Raw genomic sequence first — 25,524 nt, 5'->3', positions numbered from 1 at the left:
CACTAGAATGTCCGGTTTGATTTTTGTGTTCAAGTCCTGGTGTATGACTTGAACCCACATCTTTCTGACTCAGGGGCAAGAGAACACAAGAAAACAAGACATAGGAGCAGGAGTAGATCATATGACCCATCGAGCATTCAGTACAATCATGGCTGATCTCGGGCATCAACTGCTCCTTCTTGCCTGCTCCCCATATCCTTTAATTCCCTGAGAGGCCAAAAATATGTCTATCAAGAACTCATCTAAGAGTGTTGCCACCTGAGCCATAACTAACACCTAAGGCATTTTCTTACATAGGAACCAGTATAGGCCATTCAGCCCCTCACCCATATTCTGCCATTTAGTTAGACTCACGCATATTCTACCATTCAGTTAATCATGTCCTTAACCAACTAAAATCTATAGCTCTTGGCATCAAAAATTTCAATTGGCACAGAATCCAGAGCCTCTCAGGGAACAAGTTCCAGATTTCCATTGCTATTTGTGTGAAAAAATGGATTCCTTATTTCACTCCTAAATGGTCTAGCTCCAAATTTACAATGATACCTTCTTATCCTAGATTTTCCTATAAGATAAAAGCGTTTTTCTGTATCTACCTTATTGAACTTCTTTATAATTTTAAACAACCCAATTCGACAACCCCTCGACCTTCTAAACACAAGGAAATACAAGGTGTCCTCATAGTTTAAAGCTTAAAGCCCTGATACTATCATGGCAAATCAGTCTTGTGCCTACTTCCAAGGCCAATATATCTTTCCTGATAGTATCCAAAACTGAATGTGGTACTCCAGATGGGGTCTGACCAAAGTTCTATAGAGCTGAAGCATCACTTCCTCCCTTTTGAATTCTGACTCTTTTAAGATAAATACCAACATTCCATTAACCTTTTTGATAACATTTTGTCCCTGTGCACTAGGTGTTAGCGATTTTGTAGATGGACACTTAAATCCCCTTGTTCCTCTACAGCTCCTAGCCGTTACCCATTAAGAAGATTTTCCAATTTGTCTTCTTCAGATCTAAAGTAGATAATCTCACATTTCGCCCTTCTGTCGCAGTTTACCCTCTCAATTAATCTATGTCCTTCCCTGAAAATGACTGTGCCTTGCAATTTAGTGTTATCTACGAATTTGGATATACACCCCTCTGTTCCTTCATCCAATTGATTCATATATATGAAAAGCTGAAGCCACCATATTGGTCCCTGGGTAACAGCATTTGTCACATCTTGCCAGTCAGAAAACATATCTTTTATCCATACTCTCTGTCACCTACCTTCTTAACCCTAATTCCATATAATATTTTGCAAATTATCTCTTGTGCAGAATCAAATGTCTTCTGGAAGTCCATGTTGCTAATATCCATAAGCACTCCTATGGACAATGCCAGTGACCTCCACAAAAAATTCAACCAGAATAATCAGATGTTAGCTATCCATTGCAAATCCTTGCCAATTCCCTTTAATCAGCTGATACTTGTTCAAGTGCTAAGACAAATAGATTCCAGTATCTTTCCCACCATTGTACTTGTCCACTACTTTAGCAAGTGCCAATTTATTTTTTTAAAAAGTTAATGGCCGCATTAAAATTTTGGACCACATTTAGAATTTATCTAATAATATTACTAATATTACTAATATTACAAGCATTATACCTAGGCTAAAATGGCTAATATTGCCAAGCAAGGCCGTCTAACTAAAGGAAAAAACTAAACTGTGGAATTGTAATATTACATGTTCATGTCATGTTGGTAGGATCAGTGAAGTGGTTCTACCTATTTAAAATATAATACAAATATTACCAGAAAATGTTATAGTATGCACACTTTAAAGGAAAATTAGAATAGTTTGATATTGAAAATCTTTCCATAAGTAGCTTACAGAGCCAAACATTTTGAAGTTGTTGGGAATTTACAAAGGATTCATTTATATTTACAACATATTTTGTTAAATATTTTCATTAATTTCAAAATCTTATTCCCCAATGAATTTTTTGTCTTTCTCCATTATTTGACAATTTTGAAAATTTGACATTTTAACAGTCCAAGTTTGTAGTTTCTAATGACCATACAGAACCAAAGGAGCACTGAACGACAAGAGCTGAAAGACAATGTTGAGATGTGCCTCAAGGACTGTCTAACCTGAGAATGGTGAAGATAAAGGTCAATCTCAGGTTCGTCAGCCCATGAAACACTTCTCGTTTGCTAAGAAAAATACAAAACTCCTTGCAAGCCTATCAACATCAGAGTGTGCATGTCTATGTATTTCACATCTATTGCTCTAAAAAAATAGCCATTACATTAATTTCATTATCTTTTGTCACATATTTGTGTCTCCCTTTGAAAAAGCGTAATTTATGATCATTGTATAATACTGAGTTTTGAGAATTAGTTCTAATCTGCCTTTTAACTGCACACTGTTTATGGTATATGTGCAATGTTTGTTAAATGTAACACCTATCTGAAAGATTATTGGAAAATATACAAGTTGTTTTAATAAGGTTGTGTCTCATTAGTGCACTACAAACTATCCATTATATGAAATATTGGAATTGCTATTAACAATCAATCATGTAACGTTAGATAAATCATTATTTTTGACATCAATAAAATGGTGATATTCATTTCATAATTCTATCAGCTGATGGCAGAGTTTTATTTTACAACTTACATGGCTGAAATTTTGTTGGGCTGAGGAGATGGGTATGTGGGCAATTTCGCATCGGACAGCTGCGTGCCAGCTTGCCAGAATGTTGACAACTCTGGGCCATTTTGGAAGGGGCTGGTTCAGGGGTGACAACTACCCACCTGAATTTTCCAGTCAATATGCAGATTCCCCACTCTGGCGGAAGGCGGCCTCCTGGCAGATGAATCATGGTGGGGCGGGGGGGCAGGGGGTGGGATGTGGGGGATACCTACCTTACATCCTTGATTGGATGGCTACTAACTGCCTTTCTGTTTCAAAATTGCATCGAGGTCCTGACTCAAAAATGAATATTCAGTCCATGATGTGTGCACAAGCAGTATTCATTGCGAGGTCTTTAAAAAATCTGAAAATATGCCTACATACAGTGGTGTTAGCTGAAGGATGAAAGTCAGACAGGACAGTGGGATAATTTATGGCTCTTAGTTAATATCTCATCCAAAAAAATGGCACCTCTTACAATACAGTATTTCTTCAGAGCCTCAATGCAGTGTCCTGTACAGGTTATGTAGTCAGATGCTGGACTGCAGTTTGAGCCCACTTAAAGGATCTTAGTGTAACCGCTGCAAAGTTACTTGAATTGCCATAAAGTAAAAGTGTACTCCACAATGCCAAATCACAGGCCCAAAAATTTCAGTCTGATGGTGGAACTTATGCATAGATTTTACAGAAGGATAGCTTTATTTCTCAAAGGGAAAGATAGATATCCACTTTTGCTGGAATTATTAGTCAGCATGTTAACTGAAAAGAACCATTAAATATTCTAGATTGGAACATAAAAATTATGCTTTAAAATTATTGTTTGCAGTAGTATCTAGAATATTTTTCACGAAAGGGGGTTCCATAGTTACAACTGTAAGCTATCATGGAAAGACCCCCGAATATGATAATCTATGTGCTGTCTCGCTTAGAGTTCTTCACCAATTCTGGCATACAATGTATGGACTCACATTCCTTAATCAAGTCACAGAGTTTACTAAGTGTCACAAAGAAATACAAGGTTAATATTTAACTTCCGAGCCTTCTGGGGAACAGTCTTCTTTTGTTACTGCGTTATGTTGACCATAGTCTGTCTGTCTTCTTCTAGGTGTGCCAATGATGTCCTGTAGTCCCCTTTCTTTTCTCCCCATTTAAAGACACCTGCCGTGCCATATTGGACCATTGTTTGTCTTGGCCAATATGATTGGAGCAAGTTGAGATCATTGGTAGTCCATGGACTCCCTATGCCCTAACACGTAGTCACTTACAGGAGCATTCTGTTTTTCCAAAGGTTATAAGATTCCCATTTATGTTAATAGCTCAACTTCTGCAATTCTACAGTTTCACATTCATTTTATCCTGTCTTTCTGCTAAGGTCTCCATCTTACCTCTTATACAAAAGTTTTAACAGAGTATAGTCTTGAGAAAACAATTTCTCAACAAGGCAAGCATTAACTCAAATAGACTTCAATATATTGGTGCACATAACATATAATTAGTGCTATGTTTAACTGTTCTATCTTTCATAAGCATAAAACATGTTATTGTCTGTAGCCTCTGCAATGACCCGTATTGAGTTGGTGTATGGGGCCCCCTTCCATCTACATAATTTACCCTTTTTCAGAGTGAGCTACATGTGGTTTTACACACACACATATTTGAACATTGACAAATGACAGTTTTTAGTGAAGCTGACCATCATGCTTTGCAGTCCAGCTTTGATGTTATATTTTCTGAAGAAGAATGCTATAGAATGATTATAAAAGACAACCCAGAAAAATCTACTCAATCCAACACAGCTGCTAATATGAACAGAACACTCAAAACGTGTATTCTGCATTTAATTTTAACAATAAACAAATGGATCTCCAGTTGCTTATGGTCAATTGTTGGATAAGGTGTAAACTCAGTATATATTATACATGGAAAAAGAGATCATCAACGGCATGACAACCTAGGATTTGGGAAGAGTTTTGTAAGAAATGTTGTCAGAGATAGTAAAGTGTTAATGTGTTTTTATTGGTTTGTGAATCGGTTTGTTTAAACCAATCAGAAAAGCATGACAGATTATTTTACATAGTTCAACTGTGATGCTTACTATGAAAACATTTTTTATAACCTAAATACATAAATGTGGGTCTGGTCTTTCAAAAAGAAGTACAATTAGGTCATGATTATCAAGCCAGAATGTGAGCCACACAACATAGGAATTGTGAATTTACCCCTTTAAATTCAATGGAACAGACGGGCAAGTCGATATTTCAGAATAAAATTGATTCCTGTTATGATTTGTTAGCTTTAACTTTTGCTTCCAAATGTTAATAATTCAAGTACTAGTATTATGTGGAGTTCTGCAGATTAACATATAACTGCATCAGAGAGTGAGTTTCAAAATTTCTCTTCTCAGGAAAGGATAAGGGTTCAATTTACCAGAAACCCTTGGATTTACAGTCAGGTGGGAGATACACAACTAGCTGTGGAATGCAGAAGCAGGTAGAGGATATGTACCCACATGCAATTCATTCCTATATAAACAACAAAAAAACTGCGGATGCTGGAAATCCAAAACAAAAACAAAAACAGAATTACCTGGAAAAACTCAGCAGGTCTGGCAGCATCGGTGGAGAAGAAAAGAGTTGACGTTTCGAGTCCTCATGACCCTTCGACAGAACTTGAGTTCGAGTGCAAGAAAGAGTTGAAATATAAGCTGGTTTAAGATGTGTGTGTGGGGGGCGGAGAGAGAGAGAGAAGTGGAGTGGTTGTAGGGACAAACAGGCAGTGATAGAAGCAGATCATCAAAAGATGTCAACAACAATAGAACAAAAGAACACATAGGTGTTAAAGTTAAAGTTGGTGATATTATCTAAACGAATGTGCTAATTAAGAATGGATGGTAGGGCAATCAAGATATAGCTCTAGTGGGGGAGGGGAGAGCATAAAAGATTTTAAAATTTTTTAAAAAATAATGGAAATAGGTGGGAAAAGGAAAATCTATATAATTTATTGGAAAAAAAAGGAAGGGGGAAACAGAAAGGGGGTGGGGATGGGGGAGGGAGCTCACGACCTAAAGTTGTTGAATTCAATATTTAGTCTGGAAGGCTGTAAAGTGCCTAGTCGGAAGATGAGGTGTTGTTCCTCCAGTTTGCGTTGGGCTTCACTGGAACAATGCAGCAAGCCAAGGACAGACATGTGGGCAAGAGAGCAGGGTGGAGTGTTAAAATGGCAAGCGACAGGGAGGTTTGGGTCATTCTTGCGGACAGACCGCAGGTGTTCTGCAAAGCGGTCGCCCAGTTTACGTTTGGTCTCTCCAATGTAGAGGAGACCGCATTGGGAGCAACGAATGCAGTAGACTAAGTTGGGGGAAATGCAAGTGAAATGCTGCTTTACTTGAAAGGAGTGTTTGGGTCCTTGGACGGTGAGGAGAGAGGAAGTGAAGGGGCAGGTGTTGCATCTTTTGTGTGGGCAGGGGGTGGTGCCATAGGAGGGGGTTGAGGAGTAGGGGGTGATGGAGGAGTGGACCAGGGTGTCCCGGAGGGAGCGAACCCTACGGAATGCCGATAAGGGGGGTGAAGGGAAGATGTGTTTGGTGGTGGCATCATGCTGGAGTTGGCGGAAATGGCGGAGGATGATCCTTTGAATGCGGAGGCTGGTGGGGTGATAAGTGAGGACAAGGGGGACCCTATCATGTTTCTGGGAGGGAGGAGAAGGCGTGCGGGCGGATGCGCGGGAGATGGGCCGGACAGGGTTGAGGGCCCTGTCAACGACCGTGGGTGGAAAACCTCGGTTAAGGAAGAAGGAGGACATGTCAGAGGAACTGTTTTTGAAGGTAGCATCATCGGAACAGATGCGATGGAGGCGAAGGAACTGAGAGAATGGGATGGAGTCCTTACAGGAAGCGGGGTGTGAGGAGCTGTAGTCGAGATAGCTGTGGGAGTCGGTGGGTTTGTAATGGATATTGGTGGACAGTCTATCACCAGAGAATAAATTATATAGATTTTCCTTTTCCCACCTATTTCCATTATTTTTAAAAATTTTTAAAAATCTTTTATGCTCTCCCCACCCCCACTAGAGCTATACCTTGAGTGCCCTACCATCCATTCTTAATTAGCACATTCGTTTAGATAATATCACCAACTTTAACTTTAACACCTATGTGTTCTTTTGTTCTATTGTTGTTGACATCTTTTGATGATCTGCTTCTGTCACTGCTTGTTTGTCCCTACAACCACACCCCCACTCCACTTCTCTCTCTCTCTCTCTCTCTCTCTCCGCCCCCCACACACACACCTTAAACCAGCTTATATTTCAACTCTTTCTTGGACTCGAACTCAAGTTCTGTTGAAGGGTCATGAGGACTCGAAAAGTCAACTCTTTTCTTCTCCGCCGATGCTGCCAGACCTGCTGAGTTTTTCCAGGTAATTCTGTTTTTGTCTTTGTTTTGCAATCCATTCCTATTGTGAGTTTTGTCCTGCTTTTAAAGTAACTTATATTTGCATTGTTAATTATTTTCCATGTATTCAGGTGTCAATTCAGAATGAGATGTGCTTCAATCTCCAGCAAAGCACATTATTGTATACACTTTTTATATGAAAGCGCCGTTCTATGTCTGGAATATACTTAATCATACACCAGAAGGGGACTTGTAACTTTCCATGTGCACTCTGTCCTCTATTTTCTATTTATTCACTCCAAATCTAAAATTCTTAATAGAAGAAACTTACCATTATTACCATCTCCACCCTCCACCAGCTCTTTGCCTTGATCATTTGTACACTTGGAGTACTGTGCACAATTCTGGTCTCCATTTTAAAAAATGAATATAGAAACAACTGGAGAAGGTGCAAGAAAGATTCACAAGGATTATAAAAGAATTAAGAGGGTACACTTAAAATGAAAGGCCAAATAGGCTGGGGCTCTTTTGCCTAAAAAGATGGCTGAGGGACAATCTGATAAAGGTAATAAAAAGAGTTTAATAGAATAAATATTCCCAAATGTGGGGGAGTCCAAAGTCAGAGGTCATAAATATAGGATAGTCATTCTTAAATCCAACAGGACATTCAGGAGGAGCCTGTTTATCCAAAGAGTGGTAAGAATATGGAAAGTGTTACTACAGTAGTTGAGAAAATGTATAGATTCATGCAAGGGGAAGTTAAATAAGGGCATGAGGGACAAAAGGATAGAAGGATTTGCTAATGGCATTAGATGAAGTAGGATGGGAAGAAGCTCTTGTGGAGCACCAACAGTGGCATAAACCAGCTGGGTTGAATGGTCAGTTTCTATGTTACATACTCAATTTAACTTGACGATGACCTGACCAAGTTAATTTTACTGCAGTTAGCCAGTTCAGCCATCAATTCTCAGTCAGCCTCTGTGCTGTTCACTCTGCAGTCTAGGATAATAAAGTATCCTTCAAGTCCTATCTGAAATCATGGAACTAGTATAACATTCCTATAGCTCTGGATTTAGCCCTGGGCTATCTATAATTTGGCTTCTGCAACAGAGCTTATGAGGTTCCTGCAGAACAGAATAGTCCAGGTACAGCTGCAGATTGTACCCTAAAGCTCTGAGAATTGTTACTCCTCTCCCTCATCTACAACATACGAGGTGAAATTCAACTTTGACAAATGCTATCGCTTGCTTTACGACTCTGTTGAAGTTGAATTTCGCCACGGCAGATTTTTTAGGGATTTTTTTAAAAATCTGGTTTAACTATCCCAGCAACACATCATTCCCTGCTAAAAGGACAGAGCATACCTTACTCCCAAGCCCCTACTAACAGTATTTTTCTATCAATTGCTGGGAATCAGATTGAGAACTATCGCTGACTTACGAATAATAATTGTGTTATTTAATTAGGAGATGTGGAACAATGGATAATCAGAAAATAATGTTGATAAGGCTTAACCTTAAAGCCCAATTTATTCTTTTTCTGTTTCTAATTGCTGCTTAGCTGATAGGTCCATTGAAATCAGTCTCAGATCACTGTAGCTATGCAATGATGATTAAACCTTCAGTTCATTATTTTAATTGCTATTTTAGGTTGAGCATTCCTTTTGATGTCACGATTCCTCCTGAGTTGTGAAATGAACTTCTCACATCATACCTTCCTTCGACTTCCATTGGATTGGTCCATGATTATGCGTGGCAAAGTATTCCAGTGGTTTGCCATTGCCGTCTGCAATTTAGCTGACATGGAAACTCTCCCACTCTTACTGCCTGCCAGCAGGTGTATAGAAGGATTTATAGGCTGATAGTCAACCTGTTTGGCCACATTATGAACACACTTTCTATAGCCACCAAGTCCTGAAGTGGGTCTTGAACTTCTGGCCCAGGGGTAGGGATGCTACCACCACATCACAAGACCTCCTCTCTCTTATCATACACAGTATGCTAATTTTACTAATTTCTTCCTGAACCATAAGTTAAAACAAGAAGTTGGTGAATGAAAGAAACAAAGATAGAAGGAGAAAAAAAGAGGGAGAGAAGTGGGGATGACATAGAAAAATGAGGCAGAAAAGACAGTGAGAGAGGAATGGAAAAAAGACAATGCCAACTTTTCAATTGACAGATATTGACAGAATCCATTGACAGATATATTTCCTGTTCTGCTTATATGCAACCCCTTTGCATTATTCACAGTTTGTGTCACAATAATTGTTAGACTGATGTTTGTAAAGCTGCATCCATGTCCATGTCTACGTTTTCCCTCAGCTCGCCATGCATGCTTGTAAAACTGCTTCTGCAAAGTCATTCACTGTAATAACTTCCTTGCAGTCTTCTGAAGCCTGACTGTGTGGGAAACAATGTGATTTTCCCTAGAGCAGCTAATTCACGACTAGGGGGTGGGCTTGCTGTCCAATTAAGGACAGTGGTTGGGCTCTCAAAGATGGAGGGCCAATCAGAGACCTTCCGGTTTGAAAGAAGCAGCAGGATGCCATAGCAGGTAAGTGAGGGAGAGGGTGCTTCAAAATGAAGGCAGCTCTTTCCAATTTTTTCAAAGTTTAAATTTAAAAAATTGCCTCTGCAGGTAGGTCACCACTATGGGGTCGTGGGTTTTGGAACCCCTCTATGAGGCAGCCTACAGCTGCTGCTGCACTCAGCCAGGTAACAAGGGTCTTTAAGTCTGCCTGGAGTGCTGGGACATCCAGTCTGCCACTGGGAGGCGGCCTCCAGATGGCTAAAATGTCTGCTGCCACCTGTGAGAACCTGGTGGCTGGCTAGGAAATCCCAGTCGGTCTCCTTCAATAAGCCCTTAATTAGTTTAATCGGTTAACTGCTGCCTGTTGTTAGCTATCCCTGTTACCTCCATACGCACAACCAAGGACACGGCTGGGGCTGGGATATAGCTGGGGAAACAGCATACTGGCCATTGGTGCCACTTTTAGTGCCTGCCTCTGCTTCCAGCCCTTATAGGAGTTCACGAACCTGCCTGAGATGTTTATTTAGAATAACTACCTTCCTTATGTGCTTATGAATTGAGCTAAAATACAGAAAAAGAGAGAATGTACAGCAGCTTGCCAAATTTTTATCCTGAGCTTGTTCAAGGTATTTTGTTATCCAAGATTTAATGAAAAGTCTACTTTATTCAGATTTTCCAGAGCAATTCAGCCTCTACTGAAAGAACTCCATCTTCAACTTATTGGCTGGAACAGCTTGGCATGAACTAGCGGCTCAGTGAACTATAGGAACAAGCAGCAGTTACCAGAAATATAAAAAAGCTACAGAATCTGCTAGAAACACACAGCAGGCCCAGCAGCATTTGAAAAAAGAAAAGTCAGGTTAATATCTCGGATGTAGAACCCTTGTCATAATTTGTTAGACATTTTAGAATCGTAAGCCTGAATTTTTCACTCATCGGGCGCACAGGCGTGGACGGGAAATAGGCCCCCAACTGCGGTCGATCCACGAACACGAATTCACACAGTCTGGCCAATTAATGGCCAGCCAACGTGCAACGCGCACTCAGAAAGGCTCAGCGCCTCCAGTGGGGGTGGGAAGAGGGCGGGCACCAACATCACCTCGGGTGCTGGTATACGCTTCCAGTGAGCTTCCTGAAGGCAGACAGATGCCTCAGGGAACTGCAGACCTCCACAGAATAAACAAAACAACAAAAGTGCTGCAAAATGCAGCACAATCATGCGTCTGAAAGCATATCTCATTAAAAAACAATCCCCAGATATCTCTTCTTATTTTATTTTCCCCACGGAGATTTCATCCCATCCTGGATCGAGGTTTGAGCAAAAATGTAAAGGCTGCCGGGCCGATTGTCCTGTCCGCCAACTGTAAAAGTGGACAGGCCACGAAAGATCACTTTCAATTGCCTCCTTAATGGGCTTCATTGCCCGCTCATTTGTCAGTCCAACTAAAGCGCGGTCGCGCTGACATGAAGATTTCTTGCATGCAGGATGCCATCGATGTCATCTCACGTTATTTCACATCCGCTCAGGTCAGGCATGCGCTCGCCTGTGAGGTGTAAAATTCTGCCCAAAGAATTGATACAGCACAGAAAAAGACCATTCAGCCCGTCGAGTTCTTGCTGGCCCTCTGTAGAAGCAATTCACCTAGTGCCACACCCCTGCCTTTTCCCCGTGGCCCTGTATATTTTTCCTTCTTGAATAATGATCCGATTCTCTTTTGAATGCCTTGATTGATCATGTTTCCACCAGGCAGTGCATTCCAGATCCTAAGTACGCATTGCTTTAAAAAGTAGTTTTTCCTCATGTCATCATTGCTTTTTTTTGGCAATTATGTTAAGTCTGTACCCTCTGATTCTCAATCCTTCCACCTATGGAAACAATTTCTCCCTATATGACCTGTCCAAACTCCTCATGATTTTGAATACCTCTATCAGGACCCCCCTCAACCTTTTTTCCTCCAAAGAGAACAGTCCTAGCCTCTCCAATCTACATAACTGAAGCTCCTCATCTCTATAACTATTCTTGTGAATCTTTACAGCATCCTCTTCAATGCCTTCACATCCTTCCTAAACTGTGGCATTCAGAACTGGACACAATACTCCAGTTGAGGCCAAACCATTGTTTTACAGAGGTTTAACATAACTTCCTTGCTTTTGTACTTTATATCTCTATTTATAAAATCCAGGATGCTGTATGCTTTATTAACCATTCTCACAACCTGTCCTGCCACCTTCAATGATTTTCTGCACATATATAACCAGGCCCCTCTGCTCCTGCGCACCCTTTAGAATTGTACCCTTTATTTTATATTGGCTCTCTACATTCTTCCTATCAAAATGAATTACTTCACCCTTCTCCCCATTAAATTTCATGCATCTGTCACTTAATTGCTCACCCATTCCACCAGCCTGCCTATGTCCTTTTGAAGTTCACCACCACCCTTATCACTTCTAAATTTTGTGTCATTTGCAAACTTTGAAGTTGTGTCCTGTACCCCAATTGTTAATAGAATGTCTCCAAATTATGCACACAAATTGACCTGAAACATCGAAATTAGCTAAACTTAGGATCATCTACAAATACTCATATTATTAAAGACCGTATATCCTTTGGAAACTGTAAATAAATGATTCTTACATGCAGTACATTATATCAGTATGAAACCTTAAAGTATAAAATGATACAGACAATAATTTTGGAAGTCTTCAGATTTTATTGTAAATTTAACTAAAAGGAACTGATGTGAAACTGCTTCAAATACTTGCAACAATCATGTTTCAGATGTCACAATTTGAATAAAATACCAGCAAATCACCGCTAAATAATCTTAAAATGAAAAGTTAAAGCTGTCAATTCCTTCTAGTGTCTTTGGTTTTGGGATAACCCGATCTCTCTCTAAGAAAAGCCAAATGGTTGCCAATCTGGAGAAAATTCCAATAGGAACAAAAGCAATTAGCTTTCGATAAACCAACTAATGTAATTAGGCCTATACGCTGTAAGAATTGTCACATAATTGAGTATAGAAATGATCAAATCATGTTTCAGATCTTGGCAAAACATTGCAATAAGTTCTCAAGAACCATTGTAGTTTGCTGTAAGTTATGTAAAAGCACAATGGATAAAAGCTTATTGCTTTCAGAAGTTGAAGGCAATGATGATAAAGGAAGTGGGAGGACCTTTATTCCTGCAGAATGATGAGGGTGTACAGGAAGTAGAGGATGTATGACACACCAACTACTAAGCAGAAAGGAGAAAACACAACAAATAGAACAGTGCCTTCAATAAATAAAAATGAACTCACCAAATAAAGTTGCTTCACGCCAGCCTGTTCCCTACACACACTCACAAACTCAATCAAAGACTTCCATCAAGTTCCTTCATAAAACAGAAGTCTACATTTCAACTGGTCAAAAAAGGAGGGAGAGAGAATACAGGAAACTGTAGGCCAGATAGCCTGACATCAGTTGTTGGGAAGATGTTGGAATCTATTAACAATGCACTTAGAAAATCATAGTATGATCAGTCAACATGGTTTTATGAAAGGAATATGGTGTTTGACAAGTTCATTAGTTTTTTGAGGATGTAGCTAGCAGGGTAGATAAAGGGGAACCAGTAGATGTAGTATATTTGAATTTCAAAAAGGCATCCGATAAAGTGCCACACAAAAGGTTAATATGCAAAGTAAGGGCTCATGGATTTGGGGATAATATGCTAGCATGTATAAAGAATTGGTTAACAAATAGAAAGCAAAGATTAGAGATAAATGGGGCATTTTCAAGTTGGCAGACTGTGACTAGTGGAGTGCCACAAGGATCAGTGCTGGGGCCTCAGCTAATCACAATCTATATTAATAACCAAAACAGAGAACATCTAAGTTTGCTGATGACACAAATCTAGATGGGAATGCAAGAAATGAGGAGAACACAAAGAGGCTGCAAAGGGATAGGTTAAGTGAGTGGGCAACAAGATGGCAAGCAGAGTATAATATGGAGAAGTGTACAATTATTCACTTTGGCCTTAAGAATAGAAAAGCAGAATATTTTTTAAAGGTAAGAAACTTGTGAAAACTCTGAAGAAGAGTCCTGCAGACTCAAAACATTAACTCTGCTTCTCTCTCCACAGATGCTGCCAGACCTGCTGAGCTTTGCCAGCATTTTCTGCTTTTAGTTCAGATTTCCAACATCTGTGGTATTTTGCTTTTATTATTGTAAATGTTGATGTTCAAAGAAATTTGGGTGTACGTGTACAAGGAGCACAGAAAACTAGCTTGCAATTAGGAAGGCAAATGGCACGTTGGCCTTTATTGCAAGGAGACTGCATTCGTCCAGAGCTTTGCTGAGACCCCACATCTGGAATATCGTGCACAATTTTGGTGTTTATATTTAAGGAAGGATATACTTTGTACTGGGGCGGCAGAGCGAAGGTGAACTAGATTGGTTCCTGGGATGAGAAAGTTGCCAAGACAAGAGGCTGAGTAAATTGGGTCTATACTCTCTGTAGTTTAGATGAATGAGAGGTGATCTCATTGAAACATGTAAGATTCCAAAAGAGCTTCACAGGGTACATACTAAGAGGTTGTTGCCCCTGGCTGGGGAATCTGGAACACAGGGACACAGCCTCAGGATAAGGAACCATGATTTAGGTATGAGGTGAGGAGAAATTTCTTTATTCAAAGGGTCGTGAATCTTTGGAATTCTCTGCATATGCTCCATGACTGAATATATCTAAGGCTGAAGTATGACAGATTTTGGGTCTTTCAGGGAATCAAAGGGTATGGGGAATGGGTGGGAAAATAGAGTTGAAACTGATGATCAACCATGATCATTTGAAAGGCGGAGCAGGCTCAATGGGCCGTATGGACTATTCCTGCTCCTATTTCTTATGTTCTTATCTTCCACACCCCTAAAAGTTGAAAGAGTATAAAAATATGAATGCCAAAATCTGTGGAGTAAAATTGAACAGTGTTATTCCCATTTTACAAGCATAAAACAAAGGCAATGACAGGCTATTTTGGGGATCAAGGTCCCCTACCCAAAATACATCTTAAAGATGCCTGGGTCAATAATGGACAGGTTATTTTTCAGGCATCCCTGGCAGACCTACGCTGCTCAGTATTTGTCACTGGTCAGCAAGTAGTTTTTGAGAGTGCTTCCCAAACTCCATATTACTCTCAATCCCTTACTCCCTCCTGTTGCTTCTCCATCACCTTCACCTGAGACTTACCTTCTGGCTAATTTCAATTAGGCTAGCAGCCCAACATCCGTCTTCCAAAGTCTGAGAGCTGCCTGTGGAGACTTTATACATGTGAGCTGCTTACCTAAATAATAGTGGGGAGCCTGAGGCCCCAATTTCAGATCAGGTCAGACCTCCTGGTTAATGCTCTTGCTCTGTCCATAGCTCCTAGTTTAGATCCGCAAACAGCCCTAACAGAATTTCTAGCCCATGAGCATAAACTGTGCTTGCTTTAGGGAACAGCATTCACAAAAGTGCCTCCGTTTCTAATAATCTTATCTACAATTACCTCTTAACACCATGGCCAGAATTTTTCAGATGGCAAGCAGGCTCAGCGGGAGTGCGGTGATGCAGGCGCGGAGCCAATCGCCGCCTGTGATCGGCTTCGCGCCATTTTACATGGGCAGACCAATTAAGGCCCACCCAATGTAAGACACAAGCAGTGAGGGTGGGGGGAGGAGAGAGAGTTGGGGCCAGCGCTCTTCCGTGCATGCGTGCAAAAGAGCTCTTCAATCTCCCTGAGATACAGGGCTGCCTCGGGGGATTGAATCACCATTGTAATTAATGAATAAATGGGTTAAAAATCTATTTAAATATGCCCCCTTGTGTCACATGAGATGGGACATGTCTTTACATGTAGGAAAATGTATTTATTTATTTAATAAAAGCTTTAGAAACCTCATCCCTCTCGTGGCCTGTCCCTGCATGCCAACTGAAAAATCCTGCCCCATGTCTACCATTTTTATTAACAAATTTATTTGCTTGTGAGAAGAGTGACCAACTCTTATGAAAGAAAATAATGGATACTTCAACTGTGGGGCAGGTTGGGGGTGGGGGTTTGCTGGTAACTGTGAGAGTGGATGGCAGTGGGGCTCTGAAACCATAATAACAAGGTGGGGGGAGGGGGTTAAAAATCAGCTAAAACTTACAGCTTACCTTGTTGAGTCACAACAATTTCATCTCTCTGCTGGCTGAGCCATTCACGTGAAGTCCTGCTTGAATCATTCAGACTCACTCTGGAGACTCCCAGGATCAGTCTCCCCCAGGCTGTTCTGGAAATAAGGGACAAAAGGCGTCTCTTGAGGGGCACAGGCCAAACAGACAAAACGAGGGACAATCCCTTAAAATACAGGACAGTTAGTCACCCTGCTTATGAGAGAGATCAGGCTGATGAGTGGGTGGTGCTGGAATGTTCATCTTTCAGCCTTAGACACCCAAGTTGATTCTCATCATATTTAAGCAGCTTCCCAGAGGGAGCAACTTCCCCAACGTCTGTTGTGGTATTGAGAGGTTCTGAGCCCATGTCTGAAACTCTCTCCTGTGAAGGCACTGAAAGGAGGAAGTTCAGCAGGACTGTGGGAATGAAGTTTGGCAGGGCCGTATCATTCAGCAGGGCCATAGGACTGAAATGCAGCAAGGACATAACTAAGCTCCGTCAATCAAAAAAGAAAAACTGTCAAAAGTGCATATAAACTATTTTTGTGGATGGGATGGACAGCAAGGCTAGAGAGATGATAATAAACAATTAACTTTCCTAGCTTTACAATGATGTCTGCTGCGCTTTAACAAATGCCTAGGTGCAATGCCACCTGGTGGAAAACGTTAAGGATTGCAAAAGTTCAAATAAGCAGTTTCATTAAATTTGGTTGATGATCACTTAACACTGGAGGACTTTCACTCAAATTGGTCGTATGATCTGATCCTCACAGCAACACCTATAGGTGTAATGTAATCCAAATGATGCTTGTTTAAAATATAATTGATAAGTTTTTTGCTAATTGTCGTGACTTATTGTATTCATATATCCTAGGTCTCTTTTCTAACACCAATGTGTTTTTCAGTGGAAAGCTGAGGTGATTTCTTGAGATGAGGAAGGCCTATGAAGCAATACCTGGCAGGTTAGTCTGACTATGCAGCTGCATCTAAGCAGAGTGATGAAATTGCTAGTGAAAGCTCCAGTTTCCAAAGGAAGTTACACCAAAGGACTCCTGATGGCTTCACTACAATATGCAAATGCCTTACTAATCCTTATGCTAGATTTGATTTTAGAAATACATATACAGATGGTTACCCTGAGGTGCTGAGCATGCAGTGCATCAAGAGGGGATTGCCTTGGATGGCATTCAAGACTACAGCTGGGATGTTATCAGGGCCCATAGCCTTTTCTGTATTCAATGAGTTTAATTGTATCTTGATACCACATGGAGTGAGTGGTATTGGCTGAAGACTAGTTTCTGTTAAGGTGGAGACTTCAGCAGTAAGCCAAGATTGATCATCCACTTGTCTTTTGCTGGTCTCTGCCATTGTTGAGCATGGAGGTGTTCATGGAAACTCATCCTCCTGATGATTTTGTTTTAATTGTCCACTGGATGTGGCAAGACTGTTAGATGTGGGATCACTTAGCTCTTTCTATTGCATGCTGCTTCCACTGTTTAGTATGCATATAGTCTTATGTTGTAGCTTCTACAGGTAGGCACCTCATTTTTAGGCATGCCTGGTGCTGCTGCTGGCATACTCTTTTACACTCCTAATTGAACCAGTGTTGGCCCCTAGCATGATGGTAATGGTAGAGTGGGGGTTATGCCGGGCCCTGAGATTACAATTGTGCTGAATATAATTCTGCTGCTGCTGATGGCCCACACCGCCTCATGGATGCCCAGTTTTGAGCTGCTAGATCTGTCCTGAATCTATCCTATTTAGCATGGTAGTAGTGCTCCACAACATAATGGCGGGTGTCCTCAGTGTGAAGATGTGACTTCGCCTCTATGAGAACTGCATGGTGGTAACTCTTATCAATACAGTCATTGGATAACTGCATCTGTGACAAGTTTAATGGTGAGAATGCAATCAAGTATGTTTTTTCCCTCGTCTTGGTTCCCTCAACATCTGCTGAAAGTTCAGTTTGACAGCCATACCCCTCAGGTCTTGACCAGATCATTCTTGGTGATGATCATTGGAGTTCCCCATAATAAGTGCATTCTGTGTCTTGATAGTCTCAATGCTTCTTTGAAATGGTGTTCAACATAGAAGTGTACTGATTCATCAGCTAGGGAGGTTGGTAGGGATGTTGGTCAATGGTAATCAGCAGGTTTCCTTGTTCATGTTTGAGCTGATGCCTGGAGACATCATGAGGTCAGAAGTCATCATTGAGAACTCCTGGGGCCAATTGCTCCACCTACCTCCCCTGAGACATATCCAAGGATTGTGCTGGAGGAGTCTGGGAGGTGTGCTGAAAGGGGTGATCCTGTCAGTACGACTATGTCAGGCTTTTGCTTGACTAGCCTTTGGCATAACTCTCCAAATATTGGCCCATGTCCCCGGATGTTAATTAGGAGGGCTTTGCAGGGTTGACTAGGCTAGATGTGCCTATTTTGTGTCTGAATCCTGCGCTTTGGTCAATGCTGGGTGGTCCATCAGAATTTTTCTTATTTTACTTCGTCCTAGTGACTTGGTACAGCTAAGTGACTTGCTCAGCCATTTCAGAGAGTAAATAAGAGTCAAGCACAATGGAAAGTGAAAGCGAACTAGATGGGTTTTACAATAATTCAGTAGTTACATGGTCATCATCACTGATATTAGCTTTTTATTCTAGATTTACTTTACTGCGTTATGGTACAGCTGATGGTAAATGCTGAGCTGCTCAAATCCCAAAGGGAAACTTGAAACAACTGTCACAACTGTTTTGCAATTTGCATATATTTCAAGATGCATGCTTTGAATTCAATAGTAATGAGACCACCGAGTCTTATAGGTTTCTTACAAAACTAAATTAACCCTTTATTAATAGAAAAAAATATTTTAAGTACATAGATCTACAAATTACTACTATGATAACTTCTAAATCCCCTAATTAATCTAAACCCCTAGTTATGCTTTCATTAAGGCAACAGTAAGGCACATAGATTTAAAACCCAGGCAAAGTAACAAACAAAACCCTGAAACAGTCGAATTCAAAGTTAGTTTTCTTAACTTCAATTCTTTGTAGACAGCAACTTGAGGCTTAGGTGCTGAAAGCTCTTCATACTTGTTAGATCTTAAAAAATGCCTTCCCTTGAACACAGCCTTCTCTCCTTTATCCATATCTTCCCCTTTAAATGCAAATTACCATTGTTTTGCTTTGTCTTTGGACCTTACCTCTAATAATAAAAATCTCTCATAGTACCAATTTTAACAGGAATCTTTGGGAAAAATAAATACAGTGGGTTGAATTTTGCCATCAGTGAGCAGGGCGTGGGGCCCATTCACCGATGTGCAAAATGACGGGGGATGATGTCGGGGGAACCCCCGACGTCATCCGGCCCCATTTAAATCTTCAGGAAGGCGGGGGGGGCACAGCGAAATCAAGGCCATTGACAGGATAATGAAAACAATTAAAGGACCTGCCCGTCCAACCTTAAGGTTGGTGGGCAGGCCAGGAGCCCCAGTGGGCTTCTGAAAAAACATGAAACCTCATCCACTGGTGCGATGAGGTTTCATGTAGTGTTTAAAAAACTTTAATAAAGTTTTAGTGAAATTTATTAACATGTCCCATCTCATGTGAAATTGTCACATGAGGGGGACATGTTAAGATTTTTTTATTTTTCTATTTTTAAAGTTTGTGCAGCTTTCAGCAATCTCCCTGAGGCAGCACTTAGCCTCAGGGAGATGTGCGCTCTTTCGCGCATGCGCGTGTACATGAAAGAGCGCACTCTCGCATTTGGGGAACCCCCCACCCACACAGGAAACGCATAGCGCTTCCCGTCGGATGTCACTCTGGGCGGGCCTTAATTGGCCCACCCAATTAAAATGGTGGCGGGGCCTGCTTCTCCGGCGGGGATCAGCTCCCCGCCCGCTGGAGATTGGGTCGGGCCAACCCGCCTGGTAGGCAGAAAATTCTGCCCACTGTTTCTTAACTTCTCATGGCTAGGTGAAACATTTCACCCCTCCTTTGAATTCAAGCTAGTCTGGTTTATTTAAAAATGCAAATGTTCCCTTTACCCCTATCTTTACCTAACATTTCAAACCTAACTTTCCTTCTGTTAGCCTTCAGACCATTCAGGATCATTGACATTGTTTCTCCAGAGGTTCGATTGATTTCCTGCAGCAGTTAAAAATGGGAGATCAGAATAATTCCATCAGAAATTCAGGGCTTATATATTTTATAATTAACTTCTCTGCATGAGGCAGCAGCAGCCACAGTCTGCCTTGCCAGAAGAGACAGCAGTTGGGCCACTTTCTAGGAAATGGGTGAAGGGGTCCTTAGGTGCACATAGACCCAGTGTGAGTTTCCTGGATCTGCCTCAGGAGCAGTTGGTGAGAAGACTGTGCTTCTCCAGAAAGGCTGTCACAAACCTTAGCATGTTCTTGCAACAACCTACTGGCCCAGATGGCCATGCTTTTCCTGTGGCAGTGAAAGGCAGCACAGCCCTTAACCTCTGTCCTTCAAACCTTTTTCAGGCTGCTACAGGAAACGTTGCCTACGTCTCTCAATCTGCTGTTCATCAATGCCTCATTTAGGTCATCCTTCTGCCTATAGACTATATGGAGTTTCCCAAAGAACACCAGAACAAAAAGGTTCTAAGATTTGCTAACACAGCCTGCTTCTCTTGCATATAGGGGATTATAAACTGAAAACATGCAGCTATCAAGGCACCAAAAAAATCACCTAGGAGTAGGAAAGGATTTAATTCCATCAATATACAGTTGGTCACCCATCACTGCCACAGAATAATACACGTCTGTGCCAGTAAACCAAGGCAACTGTCAGGGTCTCTTCAATTTATCTCAGTCAGTCATCACTCCACTATTCCACCTATCAAGTAACACCAGAGAATAGATGCTAGGGGACAAGTGCTATCCCATCTGCACATGGCTTTTAACACTCCTCTGTATCCCAGAAGTCTTTACACTTAAGTTACCAGAGCCATGGGAGCACCAGAATGCTATTTGAGCACACAGGTAAGCTCTTGAAGCAATGGTTTAGGTGCCTGGATAGGTTTGGGAGCTTTCTTCAAAATTCACATACTGTGTATAGTGCTACATGTTGCACAACCTCACAATCCAATGAGAATTGGATATGGTGGAGGGGGGAGATTTGAGTGAAGTCAAGGTACTAGCAGAAGAAGAAAGGCTGTCCAACACCTTGCAGCCAAGGATATGAGGAATGAGTTGATTCCACAGCACACTGGTCAAGAAAAGTGCAGTGGTGACTTTTGGCAGGACAGTATTAAACATGGCAGCAAATACTGCCATAAGTACAGCAACAAAGTGATAGGGAGCTATTGCTGAATTCCTGTTCAGGACATTGAGCCAGCACATTACAGATATCCTCCTTATTCTTTAGGAGAGCTCATGTGATGGAAATCCATCTCTGGAGCATGAGTGGAGTACTCTCTAAGACTCCCGGTGCCTGCGCTAAACCATCAGTATATATACAGAATGATTCTTTATTGAGCACAAGTCTAACTGGATGTCAGAAAATGAAAGGTGTTCACTGCAGCATCTTAAAGTGCCAAATGAACCAGATGAGTCCAAGCCATCAAATACCCAGGAAAAAGCTGTAAGGGCAAAGAGGGTGTGATAAGTAAAAGTTAATCCAAAGAAGGCAGCTGTGCTGTCTAAGTTTAACACTGCATAAACTCCAGAAAAGCATATTTCACATTCATCAGAAGCACTAAGTTCCCAAAACTTCATGGTTAAAAATCACCACTGCTATTTTAATCACTGACAATTTTCAAATGGTCAAATTTTATAATCTTGTGAAACTGGGGCAAATGTTTTGCAGGTTGTTACATGCCCCTTTTTAAAAGGGTAAGTATTTTGTTGAGAACAATGCTACAGGCTTGATCCATATTAAAGACAAAAGCTCAATTTTTTAAAAAGCACATTTTTCATAAGTATCCTGGGCAAAGGTTTTCAACATGTATGAGAAGGTTTATTATAGTGTGCATAATGACAGGAAGAAACAGCAAGTGAGGGCAATGGGGAGCAGAATAGTGAGTATGGAGAGCCAATGGAAACACAAAAGGGAAGGATTGATAATGCTGAGATTGTGAAGGTGGTGTAAGAGATGTAAAGGGGTGTCTTACCTTGGCACTCCTGCTCAGATCATTAATTGATTAGAGCATTTGAGCCAGGTCTCCTGCAGGAGAAACTGGACCATAAAAGTACCTCCCCTTTAATTTGCAGCAGGATCTTAAGAAATTAACTTCTTTGTTTCTTCTGAATTAGCATCCTGCCACTGTTTTGTGTTTCAACCATGCTAATTATTAGCATTATTGGCATGACTCAAAGCTCACTCCTCTCGACAGCAATGCTTTCACCCTGCTCAATTCCCACCCATTTTGTGCTGGAAGACCAAAACCATCCACATTGTTTCATCAAGTCAGTAACACACATTGTGAGTGATACCACCAAAGATCAGCTACTACTTTGTAAAACAGTTTGGAGCTTGAAAGCGAATTTACCACATCAGTTCTATACAGGAATGTTACTAAACGGAACATGCATTGTGAGAAGATTGTCTATGATGTGACATTCAATTGTATGATTTCTAACAGGGGCGGATTCTTTACTAATGTGGCAAACCCATTGGGGAGCCATGCATCTTGTCCCTGCTGAGATCTAAGACAACTTAACTAGATTTTTAAGAGAAGTCCCTAAATACAGAGTACTGACAAGTCTGGCCGCTTCAATTGTTCCTTCGATTTGTGTGCTTTTATTTTTTTTCTTCGTGAGGAAAGGCATGACGTGTTTTAACAGCCTGAAATGTACTAATTATTCCCAGTACATAAATCCAGGTATCAATCTCTGGTGAAATCACAGCATATTAGTGGGGTACAGGAAATTATCTGGGGAGAAACAATTTCAAACATGCCACTTTTTAAACTATCAGTGGACATCTCTTCCTTGTCACGTTAGGCATGAATGTCACAACAAGAAACAAAATTCCATTGATGAAAAAGAACTTTTCCTGCAAGACAAAAATGCCATTTAAGTCAAGAAATTACCCAAAATGATCTTAACAAAAGAAAAAATCAAGAGCAGGCTCTCTAAGTCACAGCCAAAGCTGTAGTACAGAACATTACTGGGAACAGTTTTAAGGTACAATCGGTTTTAACACTTCTGAAATCAGTGCGGTAAGGAATATAACTTTTGTCAAAAGTGAGTGAAAAATAGTCAAAGTGATTGGTACACACACTCAATAATGTTAGTGCAAGGCAGGAACCAAACTGGAGCTCGTGCCTTATTTGATTATAATTGGCGAGCTGTTAACACTATTTGTGTTATTGATTGTCAGCACACCGACTGGGTGGGTGCCCAACTGAACCATTACTACGTAATTTTAAAGCAGCCTGAACTCCTTAAAGGGGAGATACACTTTGGCTACTTAGAATCATAGCATTCAGTTATTGTTATAAAGTGAAGATGGTGGCTAGGAATGGTTCTAGAAAGGCACACTGATATTCTGACACTCCTGTTGAAGCCTTTGAGGAAGGGATAGCCAGAAGGAGAAAGGTGCCCTTTGCAGTTGATGAGAAAAAAACTGCCAGGGCAACTAATATAGCAATAATGGTCTGAGGTGGGAGATCAGGTTAATACAAGGACCATTGCATCCAGTATCTGTCTACAATGTAGCAAGAAATTCAATGATCTGACCAGAGCATGTAAAGTCATACTCACCTTTCTCTTATTTTCTGTTTTATCCTCCATCATCTGTAGCACCTGCACTCACAAGCATCTCTCCTCCTTTTCCCATCAATCTTCTCAAATCACAGATGCACATTTTATTGGAACTACTTTTACAGTTACTTGCACATTCTGAACTTTCTCCTGTGCTCACAATTACTTCCCTCATTTTTCCACACCTGTGGCACCTTTCATACACCGTCCATAGGCCATAGGATTTTATCCTGAGACACACAGCTTCACGGCTTTCCAGCAGATCACACACCAACATACTCCTTTTTTCCTTCCAGAAAAAGTTGAGACATAATAACAGGAAACAGGCAAGCACGTGAAGATGGACACCAGCTCTACAAGATCTGTGCCCATAAAGAGAGGCTATACTCGAACCAATGGAGAGAGAAAGAGAGGATGTGTCTGGAGGGTTGTAACTGGTGAGGCTACAGGTTACGCTCTGCAGGTTGATTGTGCGGTGCCCCTTACCTTCCTTTACATTTCTCTGTAATTCCTTCCTCAAACATTCTGCATGACCAAGTCATTCTGCTTTAAGTGATCATTCACCTGTCTCTGCTAACCCTGTCCTTCTCCTCTCTTTGCAGGTCCATGAACAACAGCAACAACTTGCATTATATAATGCTTTTAACATAGTAAAATATCCGAAGGTGTTTTACAGAAATATGATCGAACAAAAATTGGGCCAAAGAAGGAGATATTAAGAGAGGCAACTAAATGCTTGGATGAAAAGGAATGTTTTAGGGAGCATATTAGGAGGAGCGAAGTAGAATCATGGAGAGATTCAGGGAGGGCATTTCAGAGTTTAGGATCTAGATGACTGAAAGCATGGCCATCAATAGTGGGGCAATGGAAGTGGTGGTACACCAGAGGTCAGTATTGGTGGAATGCTGACTTCTCACAGGGTCATAGGACTGGAGAAGGTTACAGAAATAGAGAGGGGTGTGGTCAAGGAAGGATTTGAACACAGGAAAGTATCGTATGTAATGGACTCATTTGCAAAAGAGGAATAGAAGTAAAGATCTCCTGAAGACAGATTGTGTCTACCAGATAAGGAACTGGCACCATGCACAGCTTAGAATTTCAGTTAGAGGGGTCTACATTGGAAGGTTCACTGAGCATATGTGCACAGGAAAAAGGGCGGGCAATGGATGGCTCCCAATCAGCCCACTGAAGGTTGAGTCTGTATCCCAGTCCTGCTGCAAAGGCCTCAGATGTTGACTTCAAGGGCCCAGATTAAAGGCCTAAAGATGGATGAAGAGACCCAACCAGCATCAATGAAGTGGAAAAGTCAGTGGGTGTCAAAGTGCAGTTGCTGGTGTTGTGTGGTAGCACCACATAGTCAGGTGGCAGAAAAATAAACTGAAGAAAATAATTATAAATCATCAGCAGTAGTAATTGCTGTCAACCCTGGGGAGGAGGCATAAAAAGAAAGTAACTAGAGTTAGAAAGATAATGTGATAGTATGATCAACATTGAGAGGAAGAGTAGTAGGTTTAACAGTATTAGAAGTAGTCCTTACCAATCTTACAAGAGAATTTTTAAATGAGGACAACAGAAAATAAGTGTAATGAAAAGTCAAGAATGTCAATTTTAAAATAATAATTAGGCTATGGAAATACATTACATATTGGTCCTAATAGAAAACTATGAAGCATATATTTGCAAGAAAATACACTGAGGTTGATGCTGCAGCCTTGTAAAACATTTCTCCTGTTTTAGTCAAAGTCTTCGAAGCAACTCATGAAAATGAATAAAATTATCTGTTGAAATTGCCTGAATGGTCTTTCTTATGATTTGTTTGCTCAGTAACTCTTTTGATGAATGATATTCCAAGCAAATGGCCATCAATGTGGGGGCGGTAGCTCACTGAAGCATTCACTTGAGCACAGTAAGAGGAGGTCTTCAGGACTGACAGTTCAACTGTTGATTAAAATATTTGCTGTACAGAAGATTTTTTTTCTGAAAAAAGCTTATATAGTAACAGAATAATTTGAAAAGAGCTCAGTATCTTTAAATAGA

At 40.9% G+C, this 25,524-nt stretch overlaps 1 long non-coding RNA gene across 1 annotated transcript in view; it reads left to right on the top strand.

The window, feature by feature from the left end:
* Positions 1-25,277, top strand: part of LOC121287278 — a 31,741-nt gene extending 6,464 nt beyond the window's left edge. Inside the window, exons 2-4 of the long non-coding RNA XR_005945167.1 lie at positions 5,085-5,170; positions 23,784-23,924; positions 24,090-25,277. This is a non-coding gene — a long non-coding RNA (uncharacterized LOC121287278). The remainder of the gene's footprint in view (positions 1-5,084; positions 5,171-23,783; positions 23,925-24,089) is intronic.
* Positions 25,278-25,524: the final 247 nt, after the last annotated feature.

This window comes from Carcharodon carcharias, chromosome 14 (genome assembly GCF_017639515.1).
Source record: "Carcharodon carcharias isolate sCarCar2 chromosome 14, sCarCar2.pri, whole genome shotgun sequence".
In the NCBI taxonomy this organism is placed as follows: domain Eukaryota; kingdom Metazoa; phylum Chordata; class Chondrichthyes; order Lamniformes; family Lamnidae; genus Carcharodon; species Carcharodon carcharias.
The sequence above is the reverse complement of the archived record's forward strand: the minus strand, read 5'-3'. Positions and strand labels throughout refer to the sequence as shown.